Genomic DNA, 25,471 nt, shown 5'->3' with positions numbered 1-25,471 from the left:
TCTCCAGGGGGTTCTCCGAGGTGGCAGGGGTGTGTCAATGGAGGTTCCTCCTCCCACCGCCAGCCTCCCTTCCTTTCAAAACTGGCCCATTCAGTCATTCTTCGGCCCTTTTCCCCTAGTGCAGTGGCCATTTTGGGCCTGGCCATGCAGAGGCCCATTGCACAGGCGCTGCAGCCTCCAAAATTGGTGCTGCACCAGGGGAAGGCCTGAATGGGCCAAAGAACAGCTGGTTTTGGAAGGAAGGGAGGGTGACAGGGGGATGGGGAACCTCTGTGGAACCCCCAACAGCTTGGAGAACACCCCCGAGGGGGTAGGTTTAATATACATATTTTAAAAATCTTTTTTTAAAAGCTCATGAACCCCCTGAATGGGCCAGGGGGTAGGGATGTGCCCGAATAGGCTTTGGCACCAGTGGGGGTACTACTTTAAAGGCGGGGGAGGGTGTACTCACACCCCCGCCACGTTTCCCCCGCCGGCGCTCTCCAAATTTCAAGCCCCTCGGGGCGGCAGCGTTCCTCCCTGCCGCCCCGTTCCCCCCGTTGGCCGGAAGTGGCCAGAAGTCGCGAGCGCGCATGTGCCCGTCATGCGCACGCGTGCCTGCCTGTCTGCCGTGCGCGTGCACACTCGCCACTTCCGGCTGACGGGGGGAACAGGGCGGCAGGGAGGAACGCTGCCGCACCGAGGGGCTTGAAATTTGGAGAGCGCCGGTGGAGGAAACGCAGCGGGGGGGGGGTGAGTACACCCTCCCCCACCCTTAAAGTAGTACCCCCACCGGTGCCGAAGCACCGAATCCTGCCCCAGCGCCGAAACGTTTCGGAGGCCTTTACAATGGCCTCCGAAACGTTTCGGGCACAAGCCTACCAGGGGGGTTAGGTCCGGAGTCAGACCAAACAGGTGGTGATTCAGTTCGACCCTGAACTGTCGAACCTAACCAGTTCAATGTTGAACCTGTTTGCACAACCCTGGCTATAACCTATAAAGCCCTAAACAGTTTAGGCCCTGGGTGTTTAAGAGAACGTCTTCTTCACCATGAACCCCATCACCCATTGAGATCATCCAGAGAGATTCATCTGCAGTTGCCACCAGCTTGTCTTTTAGCTACATGGGGTAGGCCTTCTCTGTTGCCCTCCCGAGTGGAGATGTGCATAAAACTGGTTTTCCCAGTTCAGTTCGAGTTAGAACCGGGCTCAAACCAGTCCTCCCATATTGAGTACCAGTTCGGTCGAACTGACCTTTGGCTCGGTTTGAGCTTGAACCATGCTGGAGCTGGTTCTATAAGGTTCAACCATAGGGAATAATGGGGATTCAAAGCAGCCCATAATTCCTCACAGGTAGCACCTGGGGACACCAAAACAGGTTGGGTGGTAGGGCCCCATGGTTGCCAACTATCACCCAACCCAAAGGAATTGGCCAAAGGGGTGAATTTTTAGGAATTTTAATTTGTTGTGGATCCTCCATTTGTAATAACTTCTTTATAGGGAAGCACAGTTTTCCTTATAAAGCAGTTACTACAAACCAAGAATCCACACTTTGTGGATTCTCTGTTTGCAATGACTTATCTATAGGGAAGCACTGCCCAAAACTGGACACGATCCATCTCCAGGTCCTCCTCCACCAGCTGCTGTAGGTCCTGCAGAACACCATGCTCAGCACCAATACAGGACCTGGTTGGTGCCTCCCACACCCCTAGCAAGGCGCCAAGGCACCCCCCGTTTGAACCACTGGGTGGATCACACAGGTGGAACTGCCTAAGTAAAAGTAAGTAAAAGTGAGTAAAGATCTTCCCCTTTCAATGTCTGCACTGGAGTCAGAAGCCAGGGGCTGCAGGCAGGCTCTGTGGAGCAGCCGAGTGCCAACTGGCACTCACAGCCAGGAGGAGGGCAGATGGGGGCCAATAGGCCCACCCACCCACCGAAACAAATAACAGAAATAAAAGACTAATTTATTTATTATTATTATTTTTAGAAAACAACTAGAAAGGGAAAAGCTTCTCCCTGCCTCAAAGTCAGTGACTCTGACTCAGGCCCAATAAGTGCAGTTCAAAAAACAAAGAAACAAGAAACTGCAGGCCCAATGAAGGGCCACCCATCCAAACAAACAACAGAAGGCCAAAGGGCCCAGCATGGTCCAGAGCCTGGCGGGCTGGCTGAGCAGGCTGAGGCAGCAGGAGCCAGGCACTGGCTTTAAAAATTAAAGCAGCCAGCCAGGAAAACACCCACCCAAAAAAAATCCAAAATCCAAGGAAGACATCCAGGCAGCAGGTGGCAGCAAGAAGAGAGAATCCAAGGCAGACAGGCAAATCTCTGTACAGAGCAGAGACTCCACTCAGCAGGCAGCAGCTCTCTCCATCTCTCTCTGTGAATCCACTCTGAGAAGCAGTAAATTTGCAAGGCCAAGGGCTGGCCTTAAATACTTTTTGAATCCCCCTCCTTTCTGCACTCCCTGTCCCCCCACAGCCAATGGAGTCACAGTTGCCCCAACTACAGACTTACTGGCAGGATGGCAGGCCAACCAGGGAATAGGACACGGCTAGCCAATCAGTGGTAGTGGCAGTGTCATGAGGAGAACCAATCGGACATCGTGACAGAAATGTCACAAAATGGTCACCTGGCAGGGATGTACGCAAAAATGTTTTCACCAGTTTGGTTCAAATCTAAACTAGATTCAAATCAACTTGGCCTGGTCTGGGTTTGGTTCCCGTTGAATAGTAGTGTGTCCGAACCGGTCTGGCGGCCATTCCAAAGAATGGCCGAACTGCCGGACCGGTCCGGCCCTGCCTGGTCCGGGTCCGGGTGGGGGGTATGCCTTTAAGGGCGGGAGGGCTTGCTTAGCCCTCCCGCCTCCTTGCCCCCGCCAGCACCCGTATTTTCCAGTATAGGGGCGCTGGAAACCAGCCGCCCCCCTGCTGCCGCTGCCGCGGCGGCGAAAAAACTCCCAATGGTACTGCCAGCCCTCCCGCCCTCCCTCCCAGCTAGCTGCCCGCCCGCCCGCTCACCCGCTCACCGCTCACCCGATAGGAAACGAGAGGAGCTCCGGCACAGAGCTCCTCTCGTTTGGAAGGCCTCCGGCATAATGGTGTTTTGCGCGCGCGCGCATGCGCGCACCGCAAAGCACACCATTCGCCAGAGGCCCGGTCTACCCGCCGGGAAAGGGCCGGGTAGACCGGGCCTCCGATCGCTGGGTAGACCGGGCCTCCGATCGCTGGGTAGACCGGGCCTCCGATCGCCAGAGGCCCGGTCTACTGAGCGATCGGAGGCCCGGTCTACCCGGCCCTTTCCCGGCGGGTAGACTGGGCCTCCGGCGAATGGCGTGCTTTGTGGTGCGCGCATGCGCGCGCGCGCAAAACACCATTATGCCGGAGGCCTTCCAAACGAGAGGAGCTCTGTGCCAGAGCTCCTCTCGTTTCCTATCGGGTGAGCGGTGAGCGGGTGGGCGGGCAGCTAGCTGGGAGGGAGGGTGGGAGGGCTGGCAGTACCATTGGGAGTTCTTTCGCCGCCGCGGCAGCAGGGGGGCGGCTGGTTTCCAGCGCCCCTATACTGGAAAATACGGGCGCTGGCGGGGGCAAGGAGGCGGGAGGGCTAAGCAAGCCCTCCCCGCCCTAAAAACAAGGCCCCCCTTCAGTGCCGGTCCGGACTTCTCCGGACCGTGCACATCACTACCGTTGAACTGGCCCCAGTGCGGTTTGACCATTGGACTAGTTTGAACTGCTTTGGAGCTCTACTGGTAAAGGGGGATCCCGTGAGGATTCCCCTTACCATAAAGAGCAGGGGGGCTTCCCTAAGCCTAGAGGGGGTGGGAGGGAAGTCAGTTAGTATTTACAAGTAATATCATTGGTGGCTGCAGCACCAAAGGGGAGTGCAGTGGCACCCCACATACACACTGGCTTTCCAAAGCCTAGAGAGGGTGGGAGGGGAGTCAGTTAGTACTTACAAATGCTATGGGGGTAGTGGCAGGGGTTTTTCCCTGCCAGGGCTGGTGACGGTCCGGTTAGGGCCTTCTCTGGCCCAGTCCAGGCCTCTGCACATGTGTGGAGGCCATTTTAGTGATCTCTGCACATGCACGGAGGTAACGAAAATGGCCTCCACGCATGTGTGGAGGCCGAAACGGGGCCGCCAGTGGCCCTGGCTACTCTTGGGGAGGCCAGCGGGGGTGGGGGGAGCCACCATCCCGCCCCTCACAGCTGCTACCAATAATAGTGCTTGTAAGTACTAACTGACTCCCCTCCTGCCCCCTCTAGACTTAGAGAAGCCCCCCTGCCCCTTTACTGATAAAGGGGAATCATCAGAGGATTCCCCTTTATCAGTAGATCTCCAAACCAATCTTCTTCAGTTTGAAACAGACCCGTTTTGTTCCAACTTGGAACGCCCAAGGCCATTTTAGCCGGCTCGGTTTGAACTCGGACCAGCCTCATTTCTATGGGGCCGGTCCTTTTCAACCCCGAACCAGGTTGGTTCAATGTCAACCCTGGCTCGAATTGAGCCAGTTCCTACATGCCTAGCCCCGAGACTCTGGAATGTGCTCCTTGTTGAAATAAGATGCTCCCCATCTCTGTCAACTTTTATTTATTTATTTTATTTATTTAATATATTTTTATACCACCCAAAGCTTTATGTCTCTTTAAAGACTTATTGTTTCACTCAAGCTTTTTAACTTGATTGTGGTTTTAAACTGCTTTAAGATTTTCATTTTTGTCTTGTTTCATGTTGTTGTAAACTGCCCAGAGATGGAAGTTTGGGGTAGTCAACAAACTTGATAAATAAATAAAAAAAATATTTATTGTAGCATAAGCTTTCATCTAGACTACAGTGGATTATACATGTATTTTTACAAAAGCGATACTAGTGTTTTTTTTTTAAAAAAAAAACACTACAAGAAAATATAGCTGTGGACACCCAAATTAACCCTGTGGCAACATGCACAGGGATGGGGTGAAATTTTTGGCAATCCCCTCTGCAGCCACCTCTGCCTACCAAACTATGTCCCTGAGGGTTGGCAACAGTTTCGGAAGGCACAAATAACTGCAGAGGGAATCACAAAAAATTATACACCTCATGCATGAAATAAAATCCTGGTGCATTAATGGAGTGTTAGTCTGGATGTTGACCAGCATTCTGTAGTCCACAGAAGCTTATGCTACAGTAAATTTTTATCTATAAGGTTCTACAAGACTCATTGTTATATATTCAGAGAAGGAACTGAAACAGAAGAGATTTTGGGGAATAACATTATCCTTTTTACATGTTAAAGTCAATGCAAGCTGACTTATTGTGTTCTTTAATACACAAAAGTTGAGCATGTGTGCTGACCATGATTCACCACTACATTTGGGTTTAAACCCACTTTTTGAAGGCTTTTCCCTCCAAGGATGCTTCACACCTGCTTTCTCAAGACTAGTCCGTGTTGACAGTCACTGGAAAAGGTCAACTCATCGATTACATCATTTAAAAAATACTTGTGCAAATCAGCCTGGAGCACCTCAGGTGGCAGGCTGCTTCAGCCATTATTTGTGATCAATGCTATAAAGATCTATGTCAGTGTCACTTTTGAATAATTTGAAATGAGTCAATTCCTCAGAAAACGTGCAATACAATCCTTCAAAAGTCATGGGGTGATGGGGTGGCGGCGGCGGCAATGAAATGAAGATGGCATTGACTAGCATCTAACCCAACATTTCCCAAACTTTCAGTTGCTGAGGTGGCCTTTCTTCTGGAGACAAACTCTGTTCTAAAATGGAGACAAACCCTGTTCTAAAGCCTAGCCTGAGTGTTTCTACATGGAACTGGTCTATTAGGGGTGCCATAAGAAATTGCAGAGGTTCTCATATCAGCAAAAACCCTCATTTGATTCCTGCAAAGAGGATCAGGATGGGCAGTACATCTTAACTCAAATTGGCTGCCTACCCTGATTATTACCCTGAGCCATTTTTGGAAGGGCGGTATAGAAATCGAATTATTATTATTATTATTATTATTATTTACACACACCGAAATCACCACCCCATCTTGGTCTCCAAGGGGTAAAAGGTTACCATGGGCCCAGGACTGAATCGCAAGTGTCAGCTCTAGTGACCCCAGCACTTTCTTTATGCTGACCAAATCATTTTTGTGGTGAGCAGTCTTCTGCTTGCCCATCCTACAGATTATATGCCCTTGAGGCAAATCCAGAGAAGTGATTCATGCAAAGAAGCAACAAGCAGCGCGGGTTGCCTCCAGTTAGATGACTGCTCACACTCCAGTATTGGGACTAGCTGTAAGCTACATTGGGGAACTGCTGTGTGCGAGGCTCCAGTCCGGGAATCACATCACTAAGTCTATGGGTTCAAGTTCCTACACTAACGTAATGGCAATTAAAAAGGTATCAAGAGATATCAAGAGAAAACATTTCCATAAAAATACAATTTATAGAGCTTTTAGAACACCATATAGACCTTAACAAAGGCAAAGCTTAAAACATCAGCATAGCATTGGATACAAAGGGTTTCATGAAAGATTGTTTCAAGGAGCATTGCATTTAGTTACAAACTGCAAAGTAAGGAAGAGACAAGTGAGGAAGGCAAACTTAATCTGGATTTGAATCTCCTCTTTTTTGTAATCTGAAAATTTCCTATGCTATACAAAATCATAGCTTAGTAAAATATGTCAGCATTCCAATTCTCTCTTAAAACAAAATTTGTCACATACAAGATTGTTTGCTGCTGTTTCTATGATCGATTCAATTGTTATTTTAACTCAAATGTAGAATGAACCCCTTTCATGTAGGCTCAAAACCTCCTTCTCTAGTCCTTATGCTTGAGCAACAGGGCACATTCGTTTAAATAGCTAAAATCTTAAAACATCTGATCCAAGTAAACCTCTTTGGAAAACATTCGGCTTGTTCACCTAATAATAAATAGGGACAATAAATAATTGCCTACTGCTTAAAACCAAGATCAAAGAAGGAGGAAACAAACTTGTGGGAAGAAGCAGCTGGGTAGGGGAGGTTTGTCCTACGCAGCCGCTGCATCCAGCTGCTGATCCTGAGGTAGGATGAAAAGCTCTCCAGCCGAGCTGCTGCTTCCCCCATGATCACTTCCTCTCCCTCTGACCTAGGTTTTGAGCTGCGGATGACTGACAAACAGGAGTGTGCTCTGCTCCTGATTTATAACTGTGTGAACAAGCCTACTGGCTTTCAGGTGCAAAAGTTGTAGGTAAAGAGACTGCCATTTCTACGCCTAGCTGAATCAAATGAAATAAGGAAAGATGGGGTGATTTTATTTCAATATACACAGGAACATAGGAAGCTGACAGCCATATACTGAGTCAGACCATTGGTCCATCTAGCTCAGTATTGTCTTCACAGACTGGCAGCGGCTTCTCCAAGGTTGCAGGCAGGAATCTCTCTCAGCCCTATCTTGGAGATGCTGCCAGGGAGGGAACTTGGAACCTAGATGCTCTTCCCAGAGTAGTTCCATCCCCTGAGGGGAACATCTTACAGTGCTCACACATGTAGTCTCCCATTCATATGCAACCAGGGCAGACCCTGCTTAGCTATGGGGACAAGTCATGCTTGCTACCACAAAATCAGCTCTCCCCTCCTACATGACACCACTACGTCTCTGCCTTACATATGGTTGGTTCTTCCAGCCAACCCAAATTCAAGCACAGCAGAATTAGCCCCCTTCAGAAGAGGGAGATTGGAATGAGAGCTGTAGCTCTTACAGAGACACAGTGGCTGGTTGTTGTTGTTGTTACATTTTATATTCTGCTCTTCCTCCAAGGAGCCCAGAGCGGTGTACTACATACTTAAATTTCTCCTTACAAGTAGGTTAGGCTGAGAGAGAAGTGACTGGCACAGAGTCACCCAGCAAGTATCATGGCTGAATGGAGATTTGAACTCGGGTGTCCCCGGTGCTAGTCCAGCACTCTAACTACTACACCACGCTGGCTCTTTCATGAGTGGGCACTTCAGGCTCATATAGACATTTAATTAGTTATATCTTATAACATTTCCTCAGTTCCCTCCCAATATGCTATTGTGATCCTGCACATTGTTTGGTAATTACTGTTCTTAACCAGTCAAAAGTGATATGGACATAGATGTTAAGGCACAGGGGTTCTTTTCTTCTCCCTGGTACATTTGCTTGCTATCTTTGTCCAGAAGATTTCCCTCTGCCTTCCATCAGGGAACTAGTTAGTCTGTAGCTAATCCTTCCTTCCTGCATTGTCATTCGGATACTGATTAACCAAGATTAGTTTGAATTCCCTACTTGTGGTTCTTCCATTTATAAGCTCATTGATACCAAGAACATGACCAGTCTCTGGCTTATTCACTGATAGTACAGCAGAGTATATAAACCAATAATGCATATTGATCAGAATGTACTGAACACAGATTATTCATCTTAAGGGGAGTTTAGTATCTTCTGGGACATACATTCTTACCAAAGGCACACTAGGAGAAAAAAAAGCACTTGATGCACTGAGTTGCTATAAAAACTGTCCACAAGAGACCATTTATCAAGGATAAGACCTACACCTATAACTGACTCTATGATGCTGCTCATAAAAGGTTGGGCATAAGAATGGCTCCAGATCCAGAAAGGCTTGAAGAACAGTGAGCTTGGAATTCCAGAAAAAAGAAGCAGTTGAGAAAATGTCCATAAAGCCTGGAACTGAATGCAAAATGTCCCCCTCTGGGTTAATATTTGTCTATGATGATTTGTCTGAATTTTGCTACTGATTTCAGTGGGAGATGGGTAGTGCTCACAGGGAAGCTTGAGACAGCTATAAAGAGAATACACTGGCTGACCTCCAGGCTAACAAAGCACTTGCACAACAAAGTTGTGCCAGAGCAAGGAGATCACATAGCTGGGCAAAATCACGGGTATTCTCAAAACTGCACCCTTGCAAGACAAAGTGCTGGTTATGACCTATAAAGCCCTGAACAGCTTGGGCTCAGGGTCTTTGAAAGAGCACTGCCTTCTTCATGAATCCTGCTGCCTATTAAGATCATCAGGGGATCTCCAATTGTGGTTACTACTGGCTCATTTTGTGGCAACTGAAAACCGGGCCTTCTCTAGGGTTGCCCTGTGTTTCATATGTTCTGGAGCTAGCAGTGAGAATAGTTGTTCACTCTAACCACAAACTGGCATAGTTCTTTGATATGGTAATTATCTGGAAATGCAAGTAGAAGACAGACATACTTATAAAGTGGGCTTTATTAAGGCAATGGTGCTAATCAGCTAAATCAAATAGGTCAATAAGATCACTCAGGTTTCTCAGTGGTGCAATCAAGCAAATCAATTAAATCAATAATGTTTCCCAGTGTAGTGTAGTGTAGTATTTCTTAACTAATGAATATGTTGGTTGCATGTGGTTTCAGTGTTAACTAACTAGTAACTTACCAAAGGATAGAGAAAATGGAAAGAAGAAAATGGGGGGTTGCTTAGGAGCTAGGGTGCTAGAGTTTTAGTATGGGGAAGGGGTGAGGGGGCAAAGGTTGAGTTGTCTTCCACAACAGCATATTACCGAGTCTCTTTGTGGTCCATAGGTGTGAGTGTTGCTTGGGTCCAAGGCTGGAGCAGACAGGCTTCAGGCAGGCATAGTGAGCAAAAGACTGCTGAAGCCATGTCCAAAAGCAAGTTTCTTATAGTCATTCAATCCTTAGATCTAGACATACAGTTCTTTCAAAAATGGCAATGTCCGTCATGCCTCTAAAAAGTGTGTCAGAAAAACCTGCTCACTCAGGACAACCTCCTGCGTGCTGTAGTCTATTATCAAAAATTGAATTGTTTCTTCTTGGGTTCTCAAGACAATCTGCATTTCTGAGCTTTGCAGACTTGCCTCAGCTGTGTGAGCAAACTTGAGCTTGAACGCTCTGCCCCAAAGAGGGATTATGAAGTAAAAATGTCAAGGGAAACACTAATCCTTTATGTGAGAAATATCAGTCTAAATAACTTGTGTGTGTATGTAAATATACTTAGTATGCATTCCTAAAATCATTCCGAAGTGATCGCATGTTAATATGTGAAACAAGAAATCAATGATAACAACTGTAGCAAAACATAGCAAGCTGCATGAAAAACAGGATTACTCCTACTTTTCCCAAGGCAATTCAGTTGTAACACAGGACAGACAATCTGGCCTGTTTCCCAAGAATTAACCAGTCCACTCATGAGTTCACTGATGCCAGGCTTCAGGGAATCTTTCACTGAAATGATGATTTCAGACACAGGCCTGGGCCTGGCCTTTTGGGCCCTCAACTCCTAGCCAACTGGGGTGACCTGGGTCACAACACCTGAGGCTCTGGAACATGCTCCCAAACAAAATCAGAATCTCCCCATTGCTGGCTGTATTTAAGCAACTTCTGAAAATGCACCTATTTCATCAGGCTTTCAGTTCATAATGTTTTGAGGTTGTGTTAACAGTTTTTTAAAAATTCTTTTACATGATATAATGTTTTAATTGTTGTCTGTAGTTTGGCTCTTGTCCCAGAGATTTGTATATGGGAAGGAATATAAATGTGAAAAATAAGTAATTTTTTTAAAAAAATAAACATTGCACAAACTTTCCCTGCAAAAGAGATGGGACATGTCACAGGTTCTGCACCTTGTTGCACAAGTGCAAACATGTCTGTGCTAGCACAACACTATTCTGGAACACAAACTCCAGATTGAGCACAACACAATTCAATCTAACTGCAATATGGCAAGAAGCTTTCCTAAAATCTACAGTGCTTTTGTCAAATCTGACAAAAGTCAAAGTTAATGTTTCCAATATCAGAGTCAGAAGCATCCTGAATTTGTGCAATGTTCTATCCTGTTGGTGACAAAACTCTTCCTATAATCTTATCCAACTTCCCTTTTCTCTATCAAGATGACCGATTTAAAACCAAGTGTTTACTTGCCAAGTTATTCTGTTTCACACTGTCACTGGACAAAGTGGACCAGAAATACATATGCATGAAAACAACTGTTTCTGGATGTTTAGACCCAAGATCCAGGACAAAGTGCAACATGCAACACTATCCAGGCCTAGGGCTTGGATTAGATGGAACAATTGAGAAAAGCAATTTTTTAAAAAATGCAAAGTGCATACAGAAATATATTCAAATCAGCCAAAGATTTTCTTTGCAAATATGTTGTCAGGGGCTGGGTAAATAAAACTGGTGGCTAAATATTTCTGAGGGTTTCGCACATCTTCATGCATTAGATGGTTCAGAAAGATATCTAATCCAGAAAGTTAAATGGATTTTTCAAAATGTTTTTAAGACAGATTGATAACTAGTGAAGTATGAGAGAAGGAATAGGTGATAGTGAGGCCCTTAATGGGGAAATTCTGCCTCAAAGTTAAGTAAGAGGGCGGGGGGGGGGGAGGGAGTGAGTGAGTGAGAGAGAGAGAGAGAGGACATTGTTTATGAAATATATGGCAAAGCCTGCCAAAGAGGTAGCACTGGAATTGAGAGACACTCAGCATCAGTTTTTGATAATGTTACTAGCCCAATGATGTCTGAATTCCAAATGTGCAATGCAAACTCTCTTTCAGTAATGGTGGAGAACATACATTTATAGCATAGTGCATCATTAATGCTCAGTGTGTTAAGTGGCCTTTAAATTAAACGAAGTTAAATAAAGGCTTCTTTAATTTCCAAGTGTATCTTTTTCATTAACAGACACATTAAGGCTCTGTTCATTTACATATAGCTGATGCAAGCACATGATTCTAAAAATGTCCAATTAATGGGACATAATGTAACTCTGAATGGGCAAGTGGCACGAGGGGTGGATTAGGTATAAAGGAAACATTCTCTGCCTTTGCCTCTAAAAGAGTTCCAGAGCTTCAAGTGCCAAGTATAGGGTGAAAAAATTAATTTGTTTAGCAGTCTAAGACTAATGATCCATTCATAGATGCATGCAAATCCACCTGAGCTGCTGAAGAAAAATCCAGTAGATACCACCACAAGTTTGTTCAAAATAATTGAAGGCACTGGTGCCCAGCTAGTCATGGAACAAAATGCTGGACAAATTCATAATCTATTAAATATGGACAGTTCAACATTCAAGTAAGATTTCTTCTGGAATCTGGACAGTCAGATTCTTTCTCTCTCCCTCCCCACCTCTCTCACACATGCACTTTTGATAACTAAAGATTAACTCTCAAATACCAAAACAGAGATGTTGAGCTGCTGATCTTATATTAGCTGTGGTGAATCCAATTAAACCTTCCCTAGTGTTATTTAAGAGCGGGGACATTTTATGCTATTGAATCTTACCATGGTGCACTTAATACATGATCACTTTATTTATTTATTTACATGTGCATCCTGCTGTTCTTTCAAGAAGCCCAGACTGGTGTATGTGGTTATATTTATCCCCATAACAACCCTGTGACGTAGATCAGGCTGAAAGATAAGTGACTAGCCCAGAGTTGCCCAGTGAGGCTATTCACATGATGGGAGAAAATCAGGCTAGCGGAGGCTAGCCCGATTTTCTCCCATCGTGAGAACCACCGGGCTTGGCTGCGAGGCTGATGGTTCTTCAGTGAGTAACCCATTAAACTACCCCTGCCCTAAAACCAGGTTTGCAGAGCGAGGGCTTCGCAAACCTGGGTTTTTGAATCGGGCGTTGCCACGGCAATTCACAAGTAGACCCCCGACCAGGAGGCTGAACAGCAGCATCCCGGCTCAGGGGTCTCTCCAGCATGCCCTGCGCGCTCACGCAGGGCATGCTGGAGCTTCCGAGGGCCACACAGCCCCCGATCCTCCCAGCCCCCGCCGGCTCCATAACGGCGCTGGCAGCCATGTGGGTGGCTGCTTTGGCCGCCCAGAGCAGACTGCCTGCTCATGTGCGGGGAGAGCGGGCTAAGCTAACCCTCCCCAGGCGGCTCCCACTGATCGTGGGAACCGCCTCAGTGAGTTTCATGGTTGAACAAAGATTTGAACTCAGGTCCCCCGAGTACTTTACAGTTAAAACATGTCAAGTTTCCAACAGAGTGGCTCATATGGTGAGGAAAATTACTCAAAGCTATCTTATTGAACTTAAAAGGATGTTGGGCAATGCTTAACTTGCCCTTTTATGACGGAAACTTTTAGGTCCTTCACAGACCTTGCAGGAAAGAGCTGGTGGGCTGCGGGAAAAGCAGGAACTCACCTGCCTGCTCCTGCAAATAAGCGGCTGCCGTCCTCCGTGAAGAGAAATGCTGGGAGTGGGAGGATTTCCCCCTCCCGCATCCCAGGATGCCCTGGGGCAGATGTGCAGCTGCTCCTTTCCTCCAGTTCACTGCTGAAAATGGTGGCGGGCTGGAGGGAAGCTGTTTAACCAAGCAGGGATTGCCAGCCGAGGTTAAGAAAACGACAGGTTCACTTAACCTCGGCTAAACGCCGGGTTCAAAAGTGGGGTTTGGCACGGAAGCAGTGTCGGGAGCATCTTTCCTCCCAGGACTTCACACGTGCAGCCTAACCCAGGCTGGGCTGCCCTAATGAATACGAGGCTGCATGTGTGAATACCATTTTTGATTCATTTTCTTCATATCAGCCATTATTTGCTAACAATTTAATGGTGTAGATTGGCTCAAGTGATTTTATAACTTCTCTTTTAAATGGTTGAATGTTATTTCCACTTAAGACTGGTATCACAGGGCTGGGTTTTCGTTTCCAAACTGTCCCCTGCTGATTAGGCCCACCAAAAATGGTCAGTCAACATCTTTTCTTCTCTCCAATAAGTCATACCCTCTGACAATTCGTCCCTTCTGTTGACAGTATCACCATAATGAGGCCTCTGTTCAGAAGATGTTTGACTCTTCAGAATAGTGGCTGACATGATGCGGAAAATTACTTAAGAGTAGTCCCATTGGAATAAAAGGTATGTGAGGGAATGCCTCACATCTTTTTGATTTCAATAGAACTATTCTAAGTAATTTTTCTCATTATGCCAGCCATTGTTCTCTTTGGCAAATAGAGTTGTGGGCAGATTGCCACACCTGGTGAAAGGCATAACTGACATAAAACATGGACTATTCCATTCTCCCACAAGAGAACTGGACCTTTATTATCTAATTCTATAATCTCATTTTAGCTTCAGCTCTGGAAAGAGTGGTTTGCTCTACTGAAAATAAACCTTCATCTTGGTACTATAGGGGGAGAATGGCAGTTCAGTCCCCAAATAGCAAAGCAAAACCAGTTTAGTGAGAAAGCAGCAAAGCAAGAGGTCTTGAGACCGTGCTTTAGTACTGAAGAACTACAAGGATTTATTGAAAGAAAAGGTTACAAACGAATGTGAAAAAGCCTGCAGCTTCATTTCAGCTGTAGCTGATGGCTTAAGAGAGAGACCAAAACAAACAGCCATCTCTGGAGAGACAAAATGGAGACTAACATTGGAAGAATAAAGAAGGGAGGAGTCCAGCACTTTTATCCATGATCCCAAAATCCCCTCAGTGGTCACTATGAGACATTGCAGCTGAGAGCTGATGCTGCCCAGGTACTAGCTCCAACAGGTACCTTCCTATTGTGAGGGTATTGTACCACCTCCATGTGACCTAAATTTTCATGAACATTTTGTACAGGGATAGACTGGTGTTCATAAATTTCCAGTGAGCACTGACTTCATGATATTGCAAGTATAATGATGCAATTCATTATATTATTACAAACGACTGTAAACTGCCTTAAGCATCTCTTCATTGAAAGGCAGGATATACATCTTGTCTTGTCTTTAAAAAAATCATTTTTATGTCTTTACAAGATTAGCCAAAATCACATTGTTTCCCAAGATAAGGTGAGTCAAGAGAAAGTCAGTTTCAAAGAATCTTCCTTCAAGGGTGACTGTAGGAACAGGTGCCAACAATTGGAGAGGGGGAAACTTATCAGGAGCCATGGCTATGCTGGTAGTCATATGGGAAGTCCACACTGAGTCCGGGGCCAGCAGTCTGTCTGTCTGTCTATCTATCTATCTATCTATCTATCTATCTATCTATCTATCTATCTATCTATCTATCTATCTATCTATCCATCCGTCTATCTACAAGAAGGACCCAAATCCTAACTGTCTTTTTGAAGATATCCACTCTGAACACTCAGCTACAGGATAGAAAAACTTTGAAAGCTGCATATATGCAGCAGTGTGTAATTGGCTGCCAAAGAAATAATGAAAATCTAACTCTCCAGGAATACATAGCTTAAAGTAGAATTTGGAAAGGTTACCTAAGATGGCACCAAACAAATGAAGGCAGCAGCCACACACCAACACCAAGATAAAGAGGCTTAAACTCATAAAAAATAAATGGGCTTAAGCACCCTGAACTCTCCACTGGACAGAGCCCAGTGAGTGACGATGGGACCCTTTCTTCACATGCATGTCTTTTATTCATGTATTTGTGATGAACAACTTGGATCTTTTCCCCAAATCATCCCCATTTAAGTGGCTATTCGGAAGCCTCACCAAGCCTGCATATCCCTGTTTACCATATGACAGATTAATACTTTATTTCCATTATGCAAAATCCTCCCCCGACCTCCCCAGGCCCTGGAAGTCTCTCTTCTTTCTTGTCTCTACGTGCCCAGCATGCCCTAATGACAAAGGTTGATAAATAAAACCAGAAGGCAGGGGATTGTTTGGCTCAGTGACTTGCCCACTTCTGGGATGAGGGTTTTCAAATCATTGACTAAAAAATAATTCTGATTAGATGACTATAAAAGGTGAAAAATGTAATAAGTTTAGCGTCCCTGCCTGGGAACATTAGAGGCATGCATCCTCTTGAATATTGATCAGAAAAGCTAAGGGAGAAGAAAGGGGAGGAAACCAACAGAAAGAAAAGCTTAGGGAGAAGGAAAAGGTTCAGGGGTGGGGGGGGAACTAACATTTTCTTGGGCAGTCATAACTGAATATCACATTCAGGCTTTGTCCATGAAGAACAAGGCAACCGAGATTTATTAAAATCAGTGGCAAAATTGACTACAGTGGAGTATGCTCTTCATCCTAGGTCCATAATATTATCATACTTCTGATGTTCCTCCACTTTCAAAGAGAGCTGAGCAGAGGCATAACTAGGGAAAACGGCGCCCAGGGCAAGCACTGAAATTGTGCCCCCCCCCCCACATCTGACACACATGATTCAGAAATCCAGCAGTACACATTTGGACATGTTTGCTTGGGAGATCTCGAATAACTCACAGCCAAAGAACAGCAGTTAATTATCCCTGGCACCGACCGACCACACTGTTTTGCCAATCGCTGGGATGGGAAGCTGGAAAGATCTGCTCTTTGCATAAGGTATGCAGGCAGGCACGCCTCGCAGTTGGGAAACGAGTCGACGCCCAGGCCAGACGGCAGGGCCTGGCTGGCTCGGCGTCGCATGGCTGGATCAGAGGCTCTCTCTCCTTGTGGCGGCGGCAAGGTCAGAGGAGGACCTCGCCTCTCTTATCCACCGCCAGGGACGGGCAGTGGGGGAGGATAGGGCGGGGGATGGACAACAGTCTGGTCGCCTCGGCGCAGCAGGAGACACAGGCAGGCGGCTGAGGCGGGAGTAGGACCCGGGAGTAGGACCCACCCAGGTGCGGCGTGAGCAGTTGGGAAATGAGGGCCTGCCTCGGCGTCGCTCGGCTGGAGGCTCTGGTCGCCTCGGCCACAGCAGGCGGCGAGGCGGGACTCGGGAGACACAGGCGGTTGAGGCGGGAGGAGGGCCCAGGTGCTCTTCCCCAGAGATGGAAGAGAGATGGGATTGGGGAAGCCGCCGCCCCACACCCTACCGGGCCAGCCGCTCTCCACCACCGAAGAAGAATTTTATTTGAATTGATTGAAATGAAGCCACAACAAGACAAGCACAATGCCCAAGCCCAACACCAGTATAATTTCAAATAAAGATTAGAGATCACACACACCTTGTCCACTTGCATTACATTTGATGCCTGTTCCGAATCCTTCTTCCTCCTTGTCCTGCGCTACTGCGCACACACAGCCCCAGCAGCAGCAAAACAAAACGTTCTCCCACCCTGTCTCATCACCAGCGCCGCACCAGACAAATTCCACGTGCAGGAGACGAAGAGGACACGCATGCGCGACTTGGTGGTGGGGCGGGGCAGGGCGTGAGCCCAGCCTCAAACCAGGAAGAGGTCCAACGAAGAGACAGACCATGCCTTTGGTGACGAAGGCGAAGCAGCAAACTTTAGGCACCCGCGCCGCTGTGGCGCCCAGCCAGCCGGAGCCGAGCAATGGGGGGGGGCGCCAGGACCGCTCGTGGGGGAGGGGGCGCCACACGTGCTCCTTTGTGGACTGCTGCTGCACTGCAAACAAAAAAAAATTTTTTTTTCGGTAAGGGAGGGGATCAGCGGGGGGGGGCATGGCACTTTTTGGCGCACCCTACCAAGTGGCGGCCAGGGCACGTGCCCTGCCTGCCCCCCCCCTGTGGTTACGCCCCTGCAGCTGAGTTCAGAACAAACTAAGCACTTTTGCAGCAGACATGTTAAATTTATTTTTTAGTTGCTGCACTGTCAAAAGGGAACTTTTGCATTTAGAACTAGATAGACAAAAAGTCTACTTTATTTATTTGATTGATTGATTTCTATACCGCCCTTCCAAAATGGCTCAGGGCGGTTTACATTATTACATTTTACAGCGGCTTCCCTTGTAATCATGAAGTAGTCTTATGTTGGTTTAAACTAAGACTTTATTCAGAAGCAACTCCATTTTCTTCTTCTTCCTTCCCTCTCTTTTTCTACTGACTCCACCCCAAACACTCTACAGGATCCCCCCTTGGACACACTTCTAAAATAACAGAACATAAAAGATTACTAGATACAACCAGTGAATACAACCAGTGGTGGCTGGAGGGTCCCAGGACTGGGGGGGGGGGTGTGCTAAGCAGGACACGTGATGGGTGGAGCCACAGGTAGTGAGAGGTGCAGCCAATTGTGGGCAGCTGCAGAGGTCTGCAGCCAGAACTAGGCAGCTGCCTTAGCAATAACTGGCAAAGTTCGGATTTGTAGCTAATGAGTGGGATCAAAATACACACACACACACACACACACACACACACACACACACACACATCTCAATTGCTCATCAGCAGAGATACAGAGAAATATAGAAAACATCAGATGCTTTATAGTGCAACTTAACACACACACACACACACACACACACACACACACACACACACGTACAAGACACAAGTAAAGCATAGACCAGCTACAAAAGGCTGCTTTTGTGGTGAGTAAATGCATTCTGAAATCAATGATTAACCAGCCCACACAGCTCTACCTGAAGAATGGCAAGCTGCAGGCAGCGCAGCACTCATTAATGTTGGGGCAGGGCAGAAAGGGGCAAATGGAGCTTTGAGAATGAGAGGCAGCTGTGCCTCCCCCAGCTCATTAGGATGAGCTGCTCCTGGCTACAGACAAAATCCACACACAACCATACTAGCTTTTTCAGTGTCAATATAATTGTACAGCTGAACCTTGGCATACTGAAAAGCATAACTTCCATGTGATATAAATATCCCTTAATTTTCCTCCATGCAAATGTGAAATACTAATACTAATTTCTTAAGTATCTATGGAACAAGGTGCTGTACATACATAACACTATGAATGCCAAATCCCTGCCTGCAAGCTCACAATATAAATACACGCAAGGAATAGGAAGTGTAAGGAAACACAATGAAAGAAGAGAAGTGCTGAGCTAAAGTTACAACAAATTAGGCTAGGCTGGGGGTGGGGGGGGACATGTCTGGAGCAGTAGGGAATGGATCACACAAAGATCTGGAGGCAATGAATTCCAAACATAAGTCACCACCAAAGAAAATTGGGGGGGGGGGGAGCAGGAGTCAGTAAGTTTAATCTTTGGTCTAGCTAAGAGATTGGTTTTTGTAGAATTTAAAGCTCTGGGTGGAACATAAGGAGAAATTAAAGAAAGACAGACAAAAAGAAGTAGTAGGGTATAAGCATTTAAAAATAAGTTGTAGAACGTTAAATTGGACTTGACAAGGAAAAGGGTGCCAGTATAAAAAGAAAATAAAACAGGAGGAAAATAGTCATATTTATGGGCAGGAAAAATAATTCATGGTGCAGAATGCAGAACAGATATTAGTGGTTCTAGATGGGATGAAAGAAGACCAGCAAAAAAGGTGTTACAATAATGTAAAAGTGAACAAAGGGTTTTAGCAGTATCTTCAGAAAGAAAATATCAACTTTTAGAAATATTGATAACTTTATAAGAACAGGGTTTAGGAAGGACCTGAATCTGCAACATAAAAGACAAAGAGAAATAAAAAAATCTGTTGGTGCTAGGACCCTGGCAGCATCAGCTCTCCGCTGCAATGTCTCATAGTGACCACTGTAGTTTTTTAGGGTAATGGATAAAAGTGCTAAACTCCTCCTCTCTTTGTTTTTCCAGTGTTTGTCTCCATTCTCTCTCTCCAGAGATGGCTGTTCATTTTGGTTTCTCTCTCCAGCCATGAGCTATAGCTGAGATTAAGCTGCAGGCTTTTTCACATTTATTTGTAACCTTTTCTTTAAATAAATCCATGTAGTTCTTCAATGTTACCTTAAGTGGCGCAGTGGGAAAATGCTTGACTAACAAGCAGAAGGTTGCCGGTTCGAATCCCCACTGGTACTATATAGGGCAGCAGAGATATAGGAAGATGCTGAAAGGCATAATCTCATACTGTGTGGGAGGAGGCAATGGTAAACTCCTCCTATATTCTACCAAAGAAAACCACAGGGCTCTGTTGGGTCAGGAGTCGAAATCAACTTGATGGCACACTTTACCTTAGTTCTTCAACACTAAAGAACTGTCTTAAGACCTCTTGCTTTGCTGCTTTTTCACCAAACTGGTTTTTCCTATTTGGGGACTGAACTGCCATTCTTCCCCTACAAAGGGTTATGGACCCAGAAACCAGTAAATAAAAAGGAAAAGCCTAGAGAGTTAAACAGAAAGCAAAGCCAAGAGAAAAGCTTTGAAAATTGTGACAGCACAAGGATTCCAGATGGTTGAAAAGTTGCAAGGTCTTGATTATGAGCTCTGGTCTTTAAAGATGGAGATGCTCCTCAAGAGTCATGGACTTGGCAGTGTTCTTCACATCTAGCATCCTGCAGATGCAGGAAAGAAGCAGAAAGAATGGGACAGAGCAGATGAAAAGGCATCAAGAATCATTTGCTTGGCAGTGAGTGACCCAATCTTAGTGCATCTAAGAGATAAAGAAAATGCAAAGAACATGGAGGGAAACTCTGAAGGGATTATATAAAAAGAAGCCTGTGGTTTCCAAAATGAATCTAGTAAGAAAACTGAGCACTAAAAGACTTAGAGAAGGAGAAAGTCTGTCCAAGCACATAAATGAAATGTTGGAAAAATCTAGGCAACTGCAAGCTCAAGAAGTAATCATGCCAGATGCAGTTTTGATAGGATTGCTGTTGAATAGTTTGCAGCATTACTTTGATAGTGTGACTAGTGCCTTGGAAGTGAAGGAGGATGCAGACTTACAATTTGTAATTAAGAGGACGTTGATTTGTGCAAAAGGGATGATAGACAACCAAAGGAAAGTAAAGAAAATACATTTAGAACCTTGCAAAGAAATAAGAAATGCTTTATTTGTGGAAGCCCCAAATAATTGCAGAATAAGTGTCCCAAGAATAAAGAGTTTGCAGACAAAATGCAAGTAAAACAAAGTTGCAAAGAGTCATCTGGAAAAACAGAGTACAGAACTTACAAGCAATCATGTGAGCCAGCGTGGTATAGTGGTTAGAGTGCTGGACTAGGACCGGGGAGACCTGAGTTCAAATCCCCATTCAGCCATGATACTAGCTGGGTGACTCTGGGCCAGTCACTTCTCTCTCAGCCTAACCTACTTCACAGAGTTGTTGTGAGGAGAAACTCAAGTATGTAGTACACTGCTCTGGGCACATTGGAGAAAGAGCGGGATATAAATGTACTACTACTACTACTACTACTACTAATAATAATAATAATAGTAATAGTAATAATAATAATAATATAATTGGGGACTAAAGCTAATAAGCAAGGGATATACAACAATAAACAGCAAAAAATATTTATATACCGCTTTTCAACAAATGTTTCCAAAGCAGTTTACATAGAGAAATAACAAATAAATAAATAAGATGGATCCCTGTCCCAGGGATCTATAAAGAAATATAAGACAGACACCAGCAACAGTCACTGGAGTTACTGTGCTGGGGGTGGATAGGGCCAGTTACTCTCCCCCTGCTAAATAAAGAGAATCACAATGTTAAAGGGGGCCTCTTTGCCAAGTTAGCAGGTAACTGTTCTTACCCTGCAAGAACAGACAAAGTTTTGGAAGCTAAGACTGAGAAAGGCAGCCGTGGCATTTGCATTGACTCAGGTGCTACAAGCAACCTGTTTAGAGAAAGGTAGAGATTTATCAACCTAGACAAGAGTTGTAAATCCCTATATATTTGGCTGATTGAAAACTGATGTATGCAGAAGGGAAAGAATCTGCACAGTTGCTCTGCAAACTGGAGCAAGGAGAAACCATTGGATTAACAACTGAAGCAGATTTTTTTGTTTATACTCTAGAAACAAGTCTGATGTCTGTAAAATATGCTACAGAAAGGGGCTATGAAGTAAAATTTAAAGGAAGGCACTGTTTCATTACTCATAAACAGGAATTGCTTATGAAAACAGTTTTACAAGATAATGGATTGTTTCAAGTAGAATGTGTTACTGAAAAGGCCAAAACTGTGAAGGAATACACACACACAGTCATCATTGATGACTATTTTAGATACGTATATACATACCTGTTAAATGAAAAGGGACAACTACTAGAAAGACTAAAAGAATATGTTGCAAGGGTGAGGAACAGGTTTGGGAGAAAGCCACAGATCCTCCACACTGACAATGGTGGTGAATACACTGGGAATGATGTCATAAGATTTCTATAGGAGGAGGGCACTGAACACCAAAAGACTGTTCCTTATACCCTGGAGCCAAATGGAGTGGCTGTTCTCTTATGCAAATAGCAAGATACATGCTTGTAGATGCTGGTTTGGCTACTAAATTTTTTGGGAGAGGCAGTGATGACTGCTACTTGCCTGCAAAACAGATTGCCAACAAAGGCCACAGGGACAATGCCACATGAGTTATGGCATGGCAACAAGCCCCCTTTGAGTCATATAAGAGTATTTGGATCTAAAGCATACACCTATATACCAAAGGCCCAAAGGACCAAACTCAACAGTAGATCTGAGGAAGGAATAATTGTAGTTGGCTATTTCATAAGATGCAAAGGATACAGGATTTTAGCTCTTACCACAGAAACAATTTAAATATGCAAAGTATAATACTTCAGTGAAAATGAGAAACCAACCACTAGTGAACTGCCAAACTCAGAGCCCAATTTTCAGTTAGAGAAAGAATCAAGGCAATATGACCAAAAGGAAGAATCTATTGTAAGTCTTACAGTATCTGAAATAAAGAACTGTCCATCATCATCATAAATGATGATGAAGTTAACAGAACATCTTAAAATGGGAACAGGATTCACTAATATCATCAGACAATTATGCAGTGAATCTTACGCCACTGTTTGAACAAATTCCTTAGGCTCCAAAACATTCAATATCATCTGAGGGGGCTCTGCATTGGGTGCCGACAATGAGGGAGGCTAGGTTGTCGTGCACTCGGGACAGGGCCTTCTCTGTTGCTGCCCCCAGGCTTTGGAATGCTCTCCCTGTGGCCATTCGCTCCTCAGACTCCATTACTGTTTTTAGAAAGCTGGTTAAATCTTGGCTTTTTATCCAGGCCTTTACATGATTGTTTTATTGCTGCTTCTGTGTGTTTTTATCCATGTATAGTTTTTTGTATTTTGTATATTATATATTTTAATATCGGATTGTTTTTATGTTTTTAGCTAAATACTTTTAATTCATTTTTATTATGTGTTTTAACTTTTGTAAACTGCCTTGGGGTTGTTTTTAGCGAAAGGTGGTATAGAAATCTAACAATCAATCAATCAGTCAATCAATAATAGGGATGTCCTCTTTCTCCTTTGTTATTTGTACTCGCCATAGAGCCTTTAGCTCAGGCTTTTAGAGGTAACCACCAGATTAAAGGACTGACCATTAATAGTACTGAACATAAAATCAGCATATATGCAGATGATATTACCTTAATATTAGCACTTCCCTTACAGGCTATTTCATCTATAAAGGATGAGTTGTTAAATTCTGAAAAGGTAGTGGGTTAAAAATATTTCTAAATCAGAAATCTTGTGTACTGGGTTCAGTACCAAGACTCCAAAGGGCATAATTAATCCTTTGGGCATCATCAAAGCCTCCAAAAAGATACAATACCTAGGAGAGTACATTTCCAAGAATCTCACAAATCTAAACAATTTGAATTTCACCCCAGTATTAAAACCTATAAAAAGAAAGATTCGGAAGTGGAAAGGGATTAACCTCTCCTGGCTGGGGCAGGTAGCAGCACCTAAAATGTATTTAGTTCCCAGTTATAATTTTGTTTCAAGTTTTACCAGTTACTATATCTGCCAACACTCTGCAGAGATGGCAAAGAATTTTTATCTCTTTTATTCATGCTAACAAAAAAACAATGCTTAGGTATAGTATTCTTTACACAAAAACAGCTAATGGTGGAAAAGGAATCCCATACTTACCTGCCTACTACGAGGCTTTTCACCTCCGACACATCTTACAGATGCTGACTGAAGTCGAAATTAACGCTTGGGTTAAGATGGAAGTGGATGATCAATACTCTTATAGCATTAAAAGTTTACCTTTAATACCAGATTGGATTACCAAGTTTAAAGCAGCAGGCAACCCTTTTTTGAGTGCCACTTTTAAGAGTTGGGCAAAATGGTATAAGAATTTGGGGGCCCCTTATTCACCTCTTATTCCAATTTTTTGCCACCCTAAATTTGTTGGATTGTTCACATCTCCTTGACTATTGGAGACTACTGATCTGGAAGTTGCCAGAAGAAAATCAGGGGCCTAGAGCACCTTTCTTATGAGGCAAGACTACAACACCTGGGGCTTTTTAGTTTAGAAAAAAGACGTCTGCGGGGAGACATGATAGAGGTCTATAAAATCATGCATGGCATGGAGAAAGTGGAGAGAGAGAGAGATTCTTTTCCCTCTCACACAACACTAGAACCAGGGGTCACTCCATGAAATTGATTGCCAGGAGGTCTAGGACCAACAAACGGAAGTACTTTTTCACACAACGCGTGATCCACTTGTGGAACTCTCTGCCACAGGATGTGGTGACGGCCAACAACCTGGATGGCTTTAAGAGGGGTTTGGATGACTTGATGGAGGAGAGGTCTATCAATGGCTACTAGTCAGAGGGCTGTGGGCCGCCTCCAGCCTCAAGGGCAGGGTGCCTCTGAGTACCAGTTGCAGGGGAGTAATGGCAGGAGAGAGGGCACGCCCTCAACTCCTGCCTGTGGCTTCCAGCAGCATCTGGTGGGCCACTGTGTGAAACAGGATGCTGGACTAGATGGGCTGTGGGCCTGATCCAACAGGGCTGTTCTTATGTTCTTATGTAAAAGGTCGATGGTGGAAACCCCATCAACCTAGAGTCTATAGGGCAAATTGTGGGTCCTCTGCATTGTACAAGGATACATCTTTTACAGTGCAGATCCTTTATATCCACCCCAGAAATAACAGCTCAAGCCAATAAACAAAATTTGAAGTACTGGTTTTGGGAACCTCGGACTCTCTTAAAGGTGTGGTTTCAAAATTATATGAGCTGATTATAAACCAGACATTTAACCTCTACCTGGCCTCAAAGTAGCTTGGGAAAATGACTTCCAACAGAAAATCAAAGACCCGGAGTGGTTGAACATTTGGAAATGCAAGCCAGTTACTTCCTCCTCGGCCCAAATTAAGGAGAACTTTCTCAAAGTTTTTCATCGATGATACCTGACCCCAGTAAAATTGGCACATATTCATAAAGTCTGTTCCCCGCTTTGCTGGAGTGGTTGTGGAATGAAGGGAACCTATTTTCATCTTTGGTGGACCTGCCCCCGGGTCTTACACTTTTGGTCAGAGATTCATGGAGATGAGCAAGATCACAAATAAAAAAATAGGATTATGCCCCCAGCTGGCGTTAGTAAATATATTTTCTGGGGTTAATAGAGATGTGTCATTAAAAAAATTAGTGGTGCTTATGGTAACTGCTGCCAAGTTAGCTATAGCCAAGCACTGGAAAAATCAAACCATGTTGATGGATATCTGGTATAAGCATCTATGGCATATCACAATCTCAGAAAAGTTAACCCATATTATTTGTCCCATGCAAGCCAGACTGCAAATAACTCTTTTAATGGAATATGGTCAGATATCATTCTTTATACCATTTGGGAGAATTATTGTTGTCTTCTTACCCCGATAATATTACAATGTGGATGGATTGATGAATCAGGGTTTGTTGTATGATGTTTTGCTGTATGTGTTTGGATTAATTTTGTTCTGCACTGTAAATTTTATTCTAATAAAGTTTCAA

At 44.7% G+C, this 25,471-nt stretch overlaps 1 long non-coding RNA gene across 1 annotated transcript in view; it reads right to left on the bottom strand.

Moving 5' to 3' along the window:
* The window catches only part of LOC128345282 (uncharacterized), a 148,315-nt gene extending 130,630 nt beyond the window's left edge, over nt 1-17,685 (bottom strand). Inside the window, exons 1-2 of the long non-coding RNA XR_008316359.1 lie at nt 17,577-17,685; nt 16,852-17,253 (exon numbers count right to left, since the gene is read on the bottom strand). This is a non-coding gene — a long non-coding RNA (uncharacterized LOC128345282). The remainder of the gene's footprint in view (nt 1-16,851; nt 17,254-17,576) is intronic.
* Between the last annotated feature and the right edge of the window lie 7,786 nt (nt 17,686-25,471).

The sequence above is a fragment of the Hemicordylus capensis genome, chromosome 2 (assembly GCF_027244095.1).
Source record: "Hemicordylus capensis ecotype Gifberg chromosome 2, rHemCap1.1.pri, whole genome shotgun sequence".
In the NCBI taxonomy this organism is placed as follows: Eukaryota; Metazoa; Chordata; class Lepidosauria; order Squamata; family Cordylidae; genus Hemicordylus; species Hemicordylus capensis.
This window is presented reverse-complemented; position numbering and strand designations above follow the sequence as displayed.